The 17891-nt window shown below is 40.3% G+C and overlaps 1 long non-coding RNA gene across 2 annotated transcripts in view; it reads right to left on the minus strand.

Annotated features, from left to right (window-relative positions):
* Positions 1–17891, minus strand: part of LOC309852250 — a 106527-nt gene that overhangs the window by 16687 nt on the left and 71949 nt on the right. Inside the window, exon 5 of one of the 2 annotated variants that reach the window (XR_014305134.1) lies at positions 6924–8721. The exons of the other annotated variant lie outside the window; for it this stretch is intronic. This is a non-coding gene — a long non-coding RNA (uncharacterized lncRNA). Of the gene's footprint in view, positions 1–6923; positions 8722–17891 lie in introns of those variants that run through there. 2 annotated transcript variants of the gene reach the window in all.

Consider the following 17891-nt stretch of genomic DNA (forward strand, 5'->3'; position numbering starts at 1 on the left):
TTAGGGTCATGAGATCGAGCCCCACGTTAGGCCCCACACTCAGCGGGGAATCTGCTTGGGATTCTCTCTCTCCCTCTCCCTCTGCTTCTCTCCCTGGCCTCTGTCTTTCTCTAAAATCGATAAATAAATCTTTAAAAACAAAAAGGAACATGTGTGTATATCGTGCAAGAGAAGACTGGAGACCAAGACTAGAAGACGGAAGAGTTAGGGTATATAGAAGCAAGAAGGAGGTAACAAAATGGAACATACTTTGGAGGTAATAGGAAAAGAAGGAATGAGACCAGGTAAAAATGTGGTTTTGAAAAGCATAAGGAGATATATATATATATATATATATATATGTATATATATATATATATATATTTTTTTAAGAGGGAAATATATATGTTTAAAAGAGAAATATATATATTTCTCTCTTAAACCAACCAGTCTTTTCTAATTCTTTCTCTTTGTTTTTCATGGTGTTCTTATTAAAAAATAAAAAAATATATATGTTATAAATATCTATAATATTTTATATATACATATAAATACATATACATATAAATATATAAATATATACATATAAATACATATTTTATATACATATAAAATATTATAGATATTTATAACATTTTTTATAACATTTAAAAAATTATTTAAATATTATTTATTTAAAATTTTATATTAAATTATAAATAAAATTAATAAATATAATATAAATAAATATAAATAAATTTAAATATATTATTTAAAATTATAACTTTTAAAGAAATATATATGTTATATATGTGTTTATATATGTTATATGTTATATATGTTGTACATATATATGTTATATATATGTTTTATATATACATATAAAATATTATAGATATTTATAACTTTTCTTAAAATTTTTTAATAAGAACACCATGAAAAACAAAGAGAAAGAATTAGAAAAGACTGGTTGGTTTAAGAGAGAAATTCCATGATGGAGAGGTGAAACGCAGCAAGATGTTATAATGGATGGGTTTTCTTTTGTCAGTAAGTTGAAATCGGAGAATCAAGGAAGTGAGGGATGAAATGAAAGTGGCTTCTAGTGATAGCATGTTTAAAATGCCCGTCACTGGTTCACAACTGGGAACACGGCCAAATGAAGTTCAGGGGGGTCGGAAGCACTGGGGAGAGGAGGATAAGGAAAATGACTAGAAGTTTCCATCATGGTTATGAACAGGTTCAGTTGGAGTGGAAACTGGAAAGAGGAAAAAAGAGAATGTGATCAGACACATACAGCATTTAGATCAGCATATGGCTATTTTTCATATTTTTAGGTTTTATGAAAATGGTATCAGGACGTTCATAAATTTGCTTTTTTAAAATTTGTCCCACCCGAGCTACGGGCCATGGCCAGGAACATAGGCATCTGGTGTCAGGCAAGTCCAGGAGACAACTCCAGCGCAAAAAGGCCTGACCAAATGCGTTAATAAGATTGGTTTTTACTGGGATTTGGCCTGAAGAAATAGAGATAATCGGCCAGTTGTTACTAAGAGCAAGATGGAAAAGGCACCCCTAGAGGAACCGAGATAGGGCAAAGAGAGATCATCCCAGCCACGGAAAGAGGTGCGATTTAGTTCTGTGTCGTGCTGATTGATGAGTATCCTTATCCTGATTAAGTAGCCAATCCTGCACAACATGGTTAAAAATAAGTACATGGAGAGCAAAGGACCACACAAACTTGATGAGTTCCATGAGCAGACACTCCTGAAGCTAATTACCCGTGTGTGTTCATCTCCTACAGGAATCTGGACCATCCTTCACCACCTTTGTGGCCATCTGCTGCAAATTCCAGACATGTTCAACCGTAACGCACCTGACCTGAGTTTTGAATACACAACAATAGTACGGCAGGGTCTCCTTATCATAGCCGTTTAACAAAGCTACCGAGCACTTATCTCAAACATTCAAAACAAACAAAAAGAACATTCCTTCAGCACCATACCGATTTGACTCATTCCTCGCTAAGCTATGATGTGGGTGTACAGAATGGACTGAGTTAACTCCCCCCCGGCAAAGCTAATAGGGACCGGGAGCATTTGGTTTTTGCTTGCAAAGTGATACATCTGTAGTATTCCAAAGAGAGGCGAAGAAAAGTAGAGGCTCTCAGATTTCTTTCTTTGTTCATTTCTGCTTCCTGTTGGATGTTGGGAGGGGCTGACCAGCCTCTAGGGATTAAGACATTCAAAGTGGTCAGTAATTTCCATAATAGGATTCCGTGATCTGATTCAAAAGCAAAGAACAACTAATAGGAGAGTTTAAGAAGGATGAATGACTGACTGTCTCAAGCAGGCTCTGAGAGCTGGGAAACAGGAATTTCGAAGAGAGCATTTTGTTTGTCCTCAAGTCGGTCACAAATCCTAGCCACTATTTAAAGGAGGAAGTCTTGATGTCTTAATGCATTTATGGAGTAATTTCTTTTCCAATCATGGGCTACAAAGTTGAAAGAACAAGAATGACATCTAAAAAAGGAGGAAAAATTGGGGAAAAAATTCAGCATTCAGCTGTTGGAACAAATTTTTGGAAGAGCAACGGGTACCCTGAGAGTAGGCAGGAAGAAAGAACCGAAGGCCAGATTTCTTCCTGAGTTTGACTTTTAATGAATCGGTAATGTGTAGAGTCATGTTTACAATATTTTCTGAGAAAGGTATTAGCTTACTTCTTTCATGGAAAAAAATACGAAATAAGGGATTTGGACTGAAATTCAATCTCTTTTTCTCACTCCCTCTCTCTCTTTCTTCCTGATATATACCTTTATCCATCTCAGGCTCACTGTCCGTCCCCCTGACTGCCCTTCGTGCTTTTATGTTTTAGGTAGTGATGTAACCACACCAGTGTTTCCAGCCTAGACGTTAACAACAGCCTATGGAGTCAGACAAGCCGGTTTCCATTCTCTGCCGGTTGTTCTCTGCTAAGTCATTTACACTCCTGCGAATCAGGTTTTGTTTGCTTTCTTTTAAGACTATTTTCTTAAAGCATTTTTAGGTTTATGACAAGATTGAGAGGGAGGTACAGAGATGTGTCCCTACCTCTACACTGGCTTATTAGCCTCTCCTCTTACCGGTGTTACTCACCGGAATGGTACCTTTCAAAAACAAACAAACAAACAAAAAATTAAAAAAAAAAAAAAAAAAAAACCATGGATGAAACTATATTGACTCATCATAGTCCCCCAAAGTCTGTAGTTTACACTCTCGGTGGCATACATTCTATGGATATGCACAAAAACATAATGACTTGTACCTATCATTATAAAATAGCCGTTTCACTGCCCTCAAAGTGTGTGTGTATAGATACAAGAAATAAAACATCTGAGAACCCATATCTGAAAAAAAGAGGATATTAGTAGCATTACCCTCTGGGGTTGTTATGAGATTAAATGTGATCTACATAAAGCACTTAGCAAATAAAAAAATGTTCGTATTACTTTATTATTGATGATATTTAAAAATGGACTTTTCCCTCCGGTGTCCCATCTGTCTTCCCTACGCTAGAAGCAATTGCTGTAATGAATTTGGTTTATAACCTTACAATCTACAATAAAGTTATGAGCACACACGCATTTTTATCGTGTCTCTCTATGCACGTGGGCACCCACGGTGCTTTCTCTTTTACATAAATAATAACGTTCCTTTCCTTCTGTAACTTAGTTTCTCACTCAATTTAATTTTTGAAAATTATTCGTTCTGATGGATTTGTCTCTTGTTCATTTCTTTTAAGTGGCACACATTCTTCTGTCATATAAAAATCCTGTATTTCATTTGCCTTGGACCTTTCAATGGACTTTTCAGTCGTTTCTGACTTGGGACAATGATAAGCGGAGTTGTCATGAATATTCTTGTGCATGTATCAGTGGGACTGGGGTCTGCCATTGTTTTTGTAAACTCTATAACTAGAAATGGACTTTCTGAGTTCTAGGCATGCGCATTTTTAGTTTTGCTGGATATTTCCACATTCCTTCCAAAATGGTAGTACTGATTTATGCTTCAGTAGTTTGGGAAAGTTCCTGCTTTCTGATGAGGAGTGATAACACCATGCTTCTTAATTTTTTTCCATTTTACAAAACAGCATTTTCTTTTTCCTCTGATTTGCATTTCCCTGATCGCCAGTGAAACTGAACTTTTCATAGTCTTCGAATATTTGAGTTTATTGTTTTTGAAGTGCTTTTTCAAATAGTTTGCCCAATTTTTCTCCCGAGTTATATTCCATTTCCTTATTGACTTACTGATCTCTATATGGAATATTAATCTCTTGTTGGTTGTGGATGTTAACACTGGTTATGGTATCTGTGGTTATACAGTTTCCTCTTTGTTTCACCATAGCCATATTTATTCATCTCATTTTAATGCTCTAAGCCTTTGCTTGAAATTATGTTTTGATATAGTTTTATGCAAGTCCAATGGTTGTCAGACTCTAGCGTGCATAACCATCATTTGGAGAGCTAGTTCAAAGGACAGAATTCCTGGCCTCACTCTTTCTTGACTCAGGAATTCTAAAGTAAAGTGTATGCATAGTAAGTTTAAAAAAAAAAAAAAATTCTCATGCAAGGTGATCTGCAAACTTACTTTAGAAAATGCTGGCGGGCACCATGTTGGAATTACCATCAGTCAGGAGACCAGGAGACCGCCCTCCACTGAATCCTTTTCTTTCTCTTTGACATTTTTTAGAAAAAAAATTATGGGCATTCTGTCTGAAGCGAATCTGGGGAAGTGCATGGAGCTAAATGTGCAGAATCACTCTGGTAACGATGAGGAAATACTGACTTTTTTCAACCCGTCCTAGTATTTCTGAAACAAGGAAAAGTAAATCCATGTCATAACAAGAAATATGGGCGATTAACAAAATCCTGCTAAGGCATATTTTCTTTATTTTATCCATGTCTTCTGATGAAAATTTTTAAGCAGTTCTTCCAAACAGCGATTTTGAAATGCACAATAAATACAGCACAGAGTGCCCAAGACATGAGATTTTAATGAAAACAGTGTAAGGGATTGAGAAAAGTTGAAAAATAGTATGAAAATTTGGGGCATCCTAAGGCTTTTTTTTCTCCCTAACTTCAAGGAATTTAAGAGAGATTGGACTTAGGCCTTTTTCTTGTTCTCAGCCAGATTTATTTCCCTTTTGTATTTATGTGCAATATCAAATGTTTTAATGTTGTGGGTTTGTTCTGAACTCCATTAATAAAGTGGCTTCCTGTCTTAGCTTAGGTAAGCTATTCACCTAATTTAGGAAATAACTGATCCATGTTTTGAGACAAAGCTCTTTTGTTTAAAGGACTTTAAGATTAGAATGACAACCAAGGGACATTTGACCCAAATCCCAGAAAGTCCTGAGAATGGATTTTCTCCGTTTAGCACAGTGCTGCAGTTGAAAACATTAAAACACAAGAGAAATGTCCCAGAGAAAAGCTCCCATTTTACCCAACCGAAGTAGCAGAACTGATCTATTCTTTCCAACAGCCTTTGTTGATACTCCTCGGAGGAATAGATGAATTCTAGTTAGGTGTTTCGGTCAGTTTTATTAGGAAGTTGACTCAGGGCTGTATTGCTTTTAGAAGCCAGACAGAGGGCAGGAGTCCTACTCACAAATCTTTAGGACGTGTTGAAAGCTGAGTCATTTCAGACGTGTAAATCCTGTTGCAACAAACAGCGCATATTTGCTTATTTTGGACAGATAGAGAAAGAAAAAATTAGATGTGGATTTAATATCAAAAGGGAGGCCAAGTGCAATAGGTGAAAAGACAGGCTGGGGGCAGGGAAAAGTCTCCTTCTGCTCCTCTGCCCCTCTCCCCACTTTACCTTAAATGGTCCCACCTCCTCCCGCCCTCACCTCACTTTCAGCCATCAGAGGACATCAACAGGGAATTTCCAATCACACGTATCCATACGGTAAATCACACGTATTTATTCATACAGTAAACTAAATCTGGTGCTCTTTGGAGAAAGGTATACTCTCCACTCTAGAGTAAACGTTACCTTTATCCTGAGAATGGTCAAGATATTCTACAACTGAACAATGTGTAAAGATAAATTACCTATCTCTGCTGTATTCCAAGTTGACTTTAAAGATAAAGAAAGAAAAAGATATATATCCATTCATTATAATAATATATATCCATTCATTATATCTATCTATTCAATATAATTATATATATAACATATATATATCCATTCATTATCTTATATCTATGCATTATATATATATATATCCATTCATTATCTTAGATATATCTTATACATATATATATCCATTCATTATCTTATATCTATGCATTCAATATAATTATATATATATATATCCATTCATTATCTTATATATATCTTATATATATCTATGATCAAATTAGTAAATAAAAGGCGACTTCCAAATAAACAATTTAGTTATTACTTTTATCATAGAATCTCACAGACCTCAAAAAAAAAAAATACATGGGTTTATCACAGCCTTTCTAAAACACAGAATTTCTGCTTCATAACTCACTTGACAGAAAACCCTTCAGTGATTTGTTTCCACGACCCCAGAGAGCCAGGGTGCTAAATAAGGACTAAGATGTAGGGGATCTGACTGCAGTCCAGCCAGCTCAGACCATTACACCGTGAGTGGCCACATGTCTCACCTTGCTCCTGAACTTTGACAGTAAATATTTGACTGGCAGAGCTGGTGAGGACCTGGATAGTAAATATTTTACGAGAGGAAATGGGAACTTCCCTTTGCTCTGTCCTACCCTTACATTAAACATATTAATTTATATTAACTGGGAACCAGATGATTCTCTATTTATCCCATCAATGATTAGTCATCATTTTGAATCCTGATTCCTGCTTCTACCATAAATGAGTTTTTCTGTTTTGTTTTGTTTTGTTTTGTTTTGTTTTAAATTTTGGTCAGATTGGGATAGGTCTAAAAAACCTAGTGGAACATGCAGCCCTCGAATGAGAAAAATCGGGAGCCTCAGATAACACGAACGGCGTGTGGATGACGGATTATCTGATAAAAAGTAGAATGATCAACAGAGTACTCTTTTCTCCCCCTCCTCCTTCCCATCAAACTCCATCTTTCTTTAAGGACTTAATAAGTGAGATCCTGGGCTGCTGATCCCCTGCCTATCCAGGCTTTAGAATACTTGGCGGACTCTTTCCTCTTTTCCTCTGAGGGGCAACAGCTGGTTTTCATTATGTATCAGATTATGATACACACCGAAAAGAAAATGGTCACAATGAATAAAAAGGGAGTTCTGGTAATACTGTGGTTTGTTCCTGGGGGTGTCAAGGTGAAGATTCCATCCTGTTCTTCAGACCACTGTAAACTTAATCCATTTCATTATACACACGAATGAAATTCCGCAGTGTTTTCTTAAGAACCTCTGTCGCTTTTATTTACTGTGGGAGAGGCCCCTTGGTTTTTCTTTCTTCTTCCTTGGGTAGAACGCTAATGCATTTTATATGCTCTTTAATCTCGGTCCCAGTTCTGTCAATATTTGAGCTTATCTTAAAATGAAGAACTCCAAAGGAGGGTCAAAGAAAGTAAATTCTCACTCCGGAAGGCAAATAACAATTATTTCATTAAACATCTAAATCACAAAGTACCCCTTGGACCAGTTCTAGATATAAACAAAAGGGAGCAGTTTCCCCCAAATCCCTCCCTTTGTGATGAACACTTAAAAAGTCTCAAGTTTTCTAATATGAGATTAACTTTCCCAAAAACATGTTGTTCTGTTAACAAGTTCAGTGGCAAGGAACACTAAGCGGGTTGATCTCTGCATGCGTCTCTATCTTTGGAATAGCTATTCCTGAAGATGACAGGTGGGTGGTAGGGACCTCGGTCACGATCCCAGGCTGGCCCTCTGTGGTTTCCTCATGAGACATCACTGCGAGAGCAACAGGGCACCCGCATCTTCCGCATGAGCCGAGCAACTGCAGTTGCTCATGGTCCTACACTCCGTGACGCCGACAGAAATGCAGACCCGAGTTTAATCCATGATTACGGATCCCACCAGGGCTGTCTGGTTGCTCAGATTGTTTGAACCATCTCCTTTGAGCTTCTGCTTTTATAAACTCTGGCCATTGCGTTCTCTTAATACAAGTGAGCTCAACCTCAGGCGCCTGGGGGGTTCTGTCCGTTGAATGGCCAACTCTTGGTTTCAGCTCAGATCATGATCTCAGGGTTGTGGCATGGAGCTCCGCGCCGCACTCCGTGTGGAGTCTGCTTATCCCTCTTCCTCCCTCACTGCTCCTCCCCTGCGCATGCTCTCTCTCTAATAAAGGGATAAATTCTTTTTAAAAAGTGAGCCCAACCTCAACAAAATCATTGCAGAAAGACGCATACTGGCTTCCCATGCTGTGGCTTCTTAAACACCCGGAGGATGGTCTAGGATGGTGGAGGCCGTTTGCGGTTAGGTGGGGTTTCTACATGCTTCACAGGACAGGAAAATGCTCGCCCAAAGAAAAGCATACACACAAGCACTAACTATCCAAAAAGGAGGTGGCCAGCCCCTTTCCATTCCCCCTTCCGTCTGGGCTCTCGCAGGGAGAGTAAAGAGATGCAGACTTCCTTGCCGCACAATAACTCCGGCGATAGTTCCTATGGACAGTGTGAAAACTTGGTTTGTCTGCAGATTCCGCACTTGGAGGCCAGATTCCACACGCCGCCGTGGCTCTTTCCCTTTCTCGTTTTGGCTTTTACGCCATCGGAGATCCTGGCTCCATCCTGCTGGGAAGCAATTAGTGCTGAAGGAATGACAGCCAACACACAAGTGGCAGGGGCGTGGGGGGTGGGGAGCAGAAGAAGGGGAGAAAAGAAGAGAGGGGCCACGGGGAAAATCAAGAAAGGACCTGGGAGTGGGGCAGCTTCTTCTGGATGCCAGTGATGGACTAGCCATCTGGGCGCCTCAAAGGTAAGCAGTGAGAGCTCGAACGTGCATAGAAACAAACAAACAAAAAAAGTCAAATCTAGCTGAAGGGAGCAGTGCTGGCCCATAGAACTTTCTGCAGTGAGCCAATATTCCATAATCTGCATTGTCCCAAGTAGTGGCCGCCAGTCACATGTGGCAGGTGAATGTGGTCAGTATGGTCAGTCAGTGCCACTAAAGTAGTGCCAATTTGGGGGTCAATGGAGTTTGTTTTTTGGTTTTTGGGTTTTTTTTTAATTGTATTAATGTCCTATAATGTGAAGAGCCACATGTGGTCAGTTGACCACCATAATGGAAGGCATAGGGACCTATGGAGCAACCATTTATAGAGCCCCATGTCTTTGTGCGGACCCTTTGGCAAGTTGCTATCGAGATATGCTCCCAAATAAAGGACTGTTGTATGTATTGTTATGGATACTTTTAAGTATTTGGTTAACGTAAAGAACATTTGGGATATGGTTTTTCTTTCTAGTCTTAGTAGGCCTGGATATATCAATAAATATACGCATCCAAACAAAACGGTAACTACGCCGGGACACAGCGCAGTGGGCAGAAGCTTTGGAATCAGATACAACTGACCTCATGCCCTCATCTCTCTACAATCCGGTTCTGTGATCTTGGGCAAGACACTGACTCTATTTCATACGTTGTTTCCTCATTTGACAAAATGAAATTAAAATGCTCCGTTCATTTCAATGTTACGATGATAGAATTAAGGGAGTTTACCAAACACTAGAATAGCTCTGTGGTGTCTTACCCTCGTCCCCCCGCACACTGGGTACTTCTGTGTCTAATCATAGGCGATCGATCCCAGGATCGTTACAGACTTGAAATGATGACGACGACGAGGATGATGATGATAGCAACAGAACAACAACAGTAATAAAGTCAGTTAGCACTTTATTATATCCTGCCCACACTCGTTAACTAACTCAGCTATAGCTAAGAAACCTTAAAATAAAATGGTTTAAAGAATAAGGTATTTATTTCTCTGCCATATTACTACCCCGAGCTGAGCAGCTTGGGTGGATTAGGTGACTCAGCTGCATGAGGGCCTTCAAGTTCTCCCCCTCCTCCCGTCTTATTCCCTGTCTACCCCCTAGAGCAGGTGCACACAAACCCCAACTCAGAGCTCTGATCCAGCCTGCTCTCTGTTCTTGTGTATGAAGTTTTACTGGAACGTGACCACACCCGCTTGCGAACGAGTTGTCTGTGGTTGTTTGGATGCCCTAAGAGGAGAATGTGGAGTATTTCAGGAGCCACATGGCTGCAAAATCTGAAATATTTACTACGTGACCCTTTAGAGAAGAAGTTGGCAAACCCCTCCCTGTCCTAGAGTGTTGTCATCTGCAGGCTGAAATCTGGGTCATGGGCTCAGCCGTGTGCCAGGGAGGGACGCAAGGCAGAGGTGTTTTAAGGAGAGGCAGGAGCTGCACATGGGACTTTTCCCACCCATGTCACTCATTTCTTAATTCACTCAACAGACATTTGAACACCAGTTTGTTCCAGCCACAATTCTAGACTCTCGCAACATATGCCTTTGATGAAAATTTGGTCACATGGCAACATCCAGTCACTTAGAAGTTTCAGTGTGTGTGTGTGTGTGCGCACACACACGTATATATAGTCTCCAGGTGAGGCTGTGTGGCCAGCTTAAGCTCATTACTATTAACCTTCCACTTTGCAACTATAAGGTGTGACCTAGCAATGGGGTCAACTGATTAAGAAATCAATAGCCTTGGAGAAGACCCGACTGGAAAGCAAGACAACTAGAATAACATTTTCATATGATTAAGGTCTCATAATGGAAGGCTGAGTTTCTTACCTAATAAATGTTTTCAAGCTTCTGCCATACGCCAGACTTTGGGAATAGAGAGAGAGGTAAAAAGGCCACGTGGTCTCCATAAATGCTGAAATACAGCGATCTCCTTAATAATCTGAGAGATTCGTGTGTGGCATCCATGTGCATTCTAAGATGCTTCACGCAGGGGGAAGTACTGTTCCCTTTCTGACTCGGCAACATGTTCTGTGGTAGTTTTACAGACAGAAAGACAGACAGACAGACTTGTGTTTGCTCCACCAGCTTCCTTTCCTGGAAGGCGGAGCTACGCTTACTCTTTCAAAGACAACACACAGAATTCCAAATACCAGTCTTTTTGTGATTTCCCATAAAGGATGTATAAACTAATGAGTGTTCTAGAAACAGTTTGATAGGATACACTGTTTCAGAGAAGCCTTCCACTGAATTTATAATTTTGTAACCATTTGGCCATGGACGATTTTGCAGCTAAGCCTGTTAAAATTACAGTAGAAACAAAATAGCAGAACCGCTGCCTAAATGACAGGTACTGAGTGTTTTCCTTTAGAAATCATCCTTACCAAAAGTGTCTCATTTGATCCTTACAGAAAGGACAAGATACAGATACGATTTAAGAGATTAAGGAGATAAGAAACAAAGCTGGGGCACTGAGATCTGATCTCCTAATCCTCCCCCAAAGTGCACCTAATTTGTTTGAATAACGACAACTAGTAAGAGTGAAATCCTAAGAGGACCACTGGACGTGAATTTTGGGTTTCCGGCTCCGGTAGAATTTGTTAGCATTTAGAGAGAAGTTCACAGTCATAAACTAGCCCAGAAGAGAAAGGAAAGCCAGGACTCTGAGTAAAGTGTTGTGTTTGTTCCTTTTCTGGATACGGAGCTCCAGCGAATCCTAACAGCTGGAAATGAGGACCAGGAAACTGCCACTTAATGAGTCACCTGGGAGACTCCGATCAAGTCCAGTGAGAGGGCTGAAATCTACAAAAGCATCCAGTGTCCTGGGATCCAACAGACCCTGTCTGTTGAAATGGAAAAGAGAAAGGTTTGTGAGGTTTTTGTTTTGTTTTTCATTTATTTATCAACAAGTATTTATTAAACATCTATGATATGCCAAGTCCTGTGCCAGGCACTAAAAAGAAGAAGCAAGGCCTTTCTCCTCACGAAGTTTGCACTCAAGATAAATACTACAAAAGAGGCCAACTCAGCATGGGATGACAGCCTTATAAGAACAACAATGCACAGGGATCGTTTCTGAACGGCTCTAAAATGTACAGTTGAATATTAGGGAAAATGTGCTTTTGTTTTGATGGAGGAATTGGTCAATGTGATTATTACTATAGGAAATATGTTCCTCTTAATGTTGTCAAGAGTAGGTTTCAGCTGATATGAGGAGAAGCTGAATTTAGGATGCCGTGCGAAAAAGTAGGAAAGGAAGATAAGAGCGCATTCTTGGTACGGGCTTGGGGAAGCCTATGTGCCTGTGGTCCGAAGAGTAGTTAAAGCCATGTGGGTGAATGGATGCATCTAGAAAGTGAGACCCTGAAGAGGAGAGGGCTGAAGATACTATGTTTGGCTTTCGTGTGCACAGGAAGAGGGGCAAAGAGAAGTGGGGCTGGGAAACAAATGCAGAAGCAACCAGGAGAGAAGCGAGAGCAGAGTTAGGAAACCAAGGAAGAAGTTCAGGGACCAAGTTCAGGCCACAGAGAGGTCAGTGAGAACAAGGATTGGGAATGGCCGTTTGAGTAAGCCAAGCTAAGCATTTCTGAGAGCAGACGTAGGCAGGTGATGGGACATGGAAGGAAGATTTCAGGAGGCTTGACTGCGAAGGGGTAGAGAGAATGCACGGGCAGCTGGTAGAGACTGCTCAATGACGAACAGGAATTAAAAAGTTGATTAGAGGCATATTAGGTTAAACTTAAGAGGACAGTTCATACACACACACACACACACACATGCACACACACAAATGTGTGAAAAATATATATATATATCATTACTTACTGAAAATAGGAACAAAAAAGCCCACGCAGAAGAAGTAATTGAAAATTATGGAATAAGAGTGAAAAACCCTATAAATGGTGAAGAAATGGATCCAGAGGAGTTTTAACAATTAGGAATAACATGTATTTCAAGTCACTTATTTCTAAGAAATAAGATCTCCTGGATCTATTAAAATGCAATCATTAACAGTTTTTACTTGCATTTCCTTGTTTTATGTTCTGAATGAGGAAGGATGCGGGTTTTCATGCCACTAGGCACTGAAATGACATTACCAAGGTAAAATTTTCCAGTCTATGCAAATGTGCTATGTTTTCACTGTGTTTTCCCCAGGTGATCACCTAACCCCCTCAGTATTTTTTCCACCAGGTGGCAATGCCCCCTTACGATTGAAGAGCTGAAAATTCAACCTGATGAAAACAGTGACTAATCTGGATTTCTGAAAGAACATTCTGACAACTGTCTTTGTTTAGAAAGTTGACATTTTCATCAGAGTTGTCTCCTGGAAAATCCGTTACAGATTCCCAAACTGCTGATTATACACAACCTGAGTGGAAATCTAAGAGAGGGTGAGCCAGTGCTTTATATCAGAAGAAGGTCACCCAACGTCTTGAGCTCAAAGTGAGTTTTCTAGAAAGACAGAAAGTAAAGGTTTTCTCATAATCTGAAATTTGGGGAGTACTGGGCAAATCACAGAAACTCTGAGATCTCAAGAAAGAAAAGATGAATAAAATAAGAAAGATCACAAAATGAAGGAATAAGGAAAAAAGTCAAGGATTCATGGATTGTCATTTCTAGAACAAGTAGTGATTGATACGTATTTGTCGAATGTATGAAAGGAGAGAAAAAAAGAGAACTTACACAATGCAGTTAGGATCCAGTCTTCCAGAAGTTGTTAAAAGCTTGAAAGGAAACTTTAAATAATACGCACACAAACACACACACACACACACATATATCTCGGAAACTTTAAATAATAGACACACACACACACACACACACACACACACACACACACACACATATCTCGGAAACTTTAAATAATAGACACACACACACATATGTATCTCCACGTATAGAGTAGGACAGGGTTCAGCAAACTACAGTTCCTGACCTATAGCCACCCTACTATCTGTTTCTGCAAACCAACTTTTGTGGGAACAGCCATACTCACTCATTTACATACGGCCTCTGGCACTTCTGTGAGCTGTAGAGCAGAACTGGGTATTTGCGATAGAGACCATCTGACTGGCCAACCCTAAAAATACTTGCTACTTGGCCTATCCCTGCAGTAGTGTTTAAGGGCATGGGATTTGGAAATGTGGACTTCAGGCAGAGTTTAGAAAACCAGCCGTTCAACTCTGAATAAAGTTTAAGTACTAAAGCAAGTCCTGCCTTTGAAACCATGAGTGCCCTGTTGGGACACAGAAGTCATGTTATCCATCACTAGATTTCTTCCCTAAACTGAATGAGAAAATTTCCTCCGTGCTCACCAGCCCTCAAACACCAGAACTGAAATACTTTGTCCTTTCTAGAACAAAGACAGAGAACAAAGGCACCCCCTTGATGAGGCTTTCTTTAAGTGCTCTATTTCTTTCTCTTTCCACAGTCACACTTCTTTTTTTTTTCAACATTTTATTTTTGTATTTGAGACAGAGAGAGAGAGAGATAGCACAAGAGAGAGCAAGGTGGGTGGGCAGAGGGAAAGGGAGAAGCAGACTTCCCACTGAGCAAGGAGCCCAGTGCAGGACTCAATCCCAGAACCAGGACCTCAGAATCATGACCTGAACCAAAGACAGCCGCCTCACCGAGTCACACTTCTGACGATGGTATTTTGCAGTTAATAAATACTTACTATGCTCAGGTTCTGATAACCCTTTGCGGTCCCTGACCAAAAGCTTGGGTCCTGAATGTCATAATATGTGATGGAAACATGAAGGGTGGAAAGGATTTGGGGCATGTGCTTGAAGATGCTTCTGACCCCGGATCTCTAAGGTCCAAATCTGACTCACGGAACATGTAAAGATAATTTTCATGGTTCCCTTAGCTGCCAATAAAGGCCTTTGGCAAACACCTATAGGAGAAGTGTCTAAAGGTAAAGTGTGAATCATTGGAAATGGGAACTTCGTCAAAATAAGGGAATTACATTCATTAAAGGTGTGGTAGCTTAATTTACTGTGCCAGCACGTAATGACCAGTGTTGGCACTAAATGCTCAGCTCGTGCAAACCCACCCAAACTTGGCAGAGTAATGACCCCAACCAACCCAGCCTCCTGGCTTTCCGTCCAGGTTAAAGGCACTTAAATTAGTAAAAATTGGGTTTGGACTATGGGCCTTTCTTGTCTTCTAGATTGGGGCTGTGTTGTGTCAACACCTTAAGGACAAAAAGCAAAGACAACTCTGTTTGTGGAACAGCGGGGTTGACATGTCAGGTGAGAAAAATCGTCTCCAAGTCCCAGTAGCAACAACGGCGAGAGCTTAACATTCCAGCTCCATAGACGCCCGTTTCCAAGACTGCTTTTATTTATTTATTTGTTTGTTTGTTTGTTTGTTTAAATATTTTATCTGTTTATTTGACAGAAAGAGCATGAGCGAGGTGGAGGAGTGGAGGGAGAGGGAGAGGCAGACTCCCTGCTGAGCAGGGAGCTGGACCCAGACGTCTCTCTCTCTCTCTCACTCCCAGGACCCTGAGATCACAACCAGAGCTGAAAGCAGAGGCTTCCCTGACTGAGCCCCCCAAGGGCCCTCCAAGACTGCATTTAGATCCCTGCCTCCTGATAGAGAATTAAGTAGGTCCTTGGAGAAAAAAGCCCGAGTGCAAGTATGGACTGCTCTTGGTTCCACTGACACCACACTGGCCACGGCAGAGAGCCAGTGGCTCAGTTGGTTAAGCATCTGCCTTCGGCTCAGGACATGATCCCGGGGTTCTGGGATCGAGCCCCATGTCGGTCTCCCTGATCAGCTGGAGAGTCTGCTTCTCCCTCTCCTTCTGCCCTTCCTCCCTGCTAGTGCTCTCTCTCTCTCTCTCTCAAATAAAATATATATGCATATATATTTTAAGATATATATATCTTAGATATATAGATATCTATCTATCTAGATATCTATCTATCTCAAGGGAATTCACCCAATGATGATGTTAGACCAGGACCATGAAAAAGAGATGACTATAGTAACATGTAGTGTTACTCCTTGGTCTACTACCCTCTCTTATATTCTAAGAAGAAAACTGAAGATTTACCTAAAAATAATAATTGCTATTGATGTATATTCTTCTTACACTTTCTTAGCAGCATGTTGTATTAGTGCTGCTGAATTTGCTTAAAATCCAGATGAAACTGGGAGAAGTTTGGAAAAGAACATTCAAGGGTAAGAGTGTACCTGCATTTCATGACAGGTAGATTATTTCTTTGAAATCTGTTCGTTAGTCATAAAGGGACAAGTAGAAACATTGTGGGAACCCCCTGATATCAGTCATCTGTGCAGTTACACTGGGGAACTCGCAGACCTGGCTGCCTTGTTATTAAAGGAAAGAAAGAATTGGGAAGAAACCACAACACTTGATTAAGAGAAAAGGCACAAATGGGCTTCATTTTTTAATAAATATGTTTCTTATTGTTTGCTTCTTTCTTTTTTCTGTTTTTTAAAGATGTTATTTATTTATTTAAATGGGAGGGCGAGACCATGAGCAGGGGGCAAGAGACGGGCAGAAGGAAAAACAGGCTCCCCGCTGAGCAGGGAGCCCAACTCTGGCTCGATCCCAGGACTCTGAGATCATGACCTGAGTGGAAGGCAGACACTTAATAGACTGAGCCACCCGGCTGCCCCACTTTTTTTGTTTTTCATCATAAAGTCTTTACAGTCAAATTAACTGAGATATCTGTAGTAACTGATGGTCTTTTGTGATGTGTTGGGCAACAGAGTTGGCCTAAGTAATATTTTCAAACTAATAGTAAGCCAAAATAAATGAGTTTTTAAAGGTTATTTTTTTAGGTAATCCAGTTAATAAACATTTATTGAGCATCTATAGTGTGCAATGTGTCAAGCAATAAGAACGAGGGAATTATGAACAGGACGCAAATAAACCCTTACCCTCTTCATCTGATGAAAGCAGCAGACATTTTATCATCATAGTGATGATTAAAAAAGAAAAAAAAAACAACCAAAAGGATATGCCACTAGAATATGAAAGAGGAAGACGGTTATTGTTGCATGGAAAGTGGGAATGTGGCTGAGCAGGGAAAGGGCAGAAAGGATTAACTACGAGAGAATAATTAATAGAGAATTGGCTGACATTTTACTGGCAGGAGAATTTTTCGCGACTGGAGCCCCTCGGTTTGGGCTTCCCTGAAACACGCACCCCGATGTGCTTGCCCTGGAAGAAGAAGAACATCTAACAAAGAAGAGTCAACGTGGGGAGTGGGGAGACAAGGCTACAGAGAGGTCAGTGGTAACGTTGGGAAAGAAAAAATAAAAAGATGGGACGACTGGTTTCTTTTTTTTCAAGAATGGAAGAGAAAAGTTTTTTTTTAAAAATATATCACAGAAGGATTTCCCCCCAAATGCAGAAATCCTGATCTCGGTTAATGGCCGCCCAGTCCCCCACCCGCTCCGTTCCCTTTTTTCCTCATGTCCTCCTCCCCGGGTTCTGCGTCAGACTCTCCTTTGCTGGATACGGCAGAAAAGGCCGGAGACTTCCACTCTGGGAGGGGTGAATGCATTTCCTCTGACATTATTTGTAGAGAAATTGCAGGGAGAAAAAATCCATTAATCAAAATATAGAAGCTATTTCTGGATCTAAGTCTGAGTGGCCTTTCTAGTGTGTACCTGTGGCTCCTTTAGGGGAAACGGTGCCTTTTTCCAGCTTCTGTGTGCACTGTGTGAGCTACCGGGCCCTGCATACACCGGGGTAGAGTCGGAAAGTCTCACATGGGCACTGAGCCCCAAGAAGGTAAGACGTTTGCTAGGAAACAGCATTTAGGAGGCACTTTTTAGAAGTTACTAATCCTAAAATCATGCCAAAGCTGTAATATTTAGACTCTGTGGACATCTCCAAGTTTTAGCCATTTAAGACTTAAACGTTACTATATAAAAAATGAGGGCAGAATGACTTTTCAGTTGGTTGTTTTTCCTTTAGTGGTATTGCCAGGC

The sequence above is a fragment of the Mustela nivalis genome (assembly GCF_964662115.1).
Source record: "Mustela nivalis genome assembly, chromosome: 17".
Taxonomy (NCBI): domain Eukaryota; kingdom Metazoa; phylum Chordata; class Mammalia; order Carnivora; family Mustelidae; genus Mustela; species Mustela nivalis.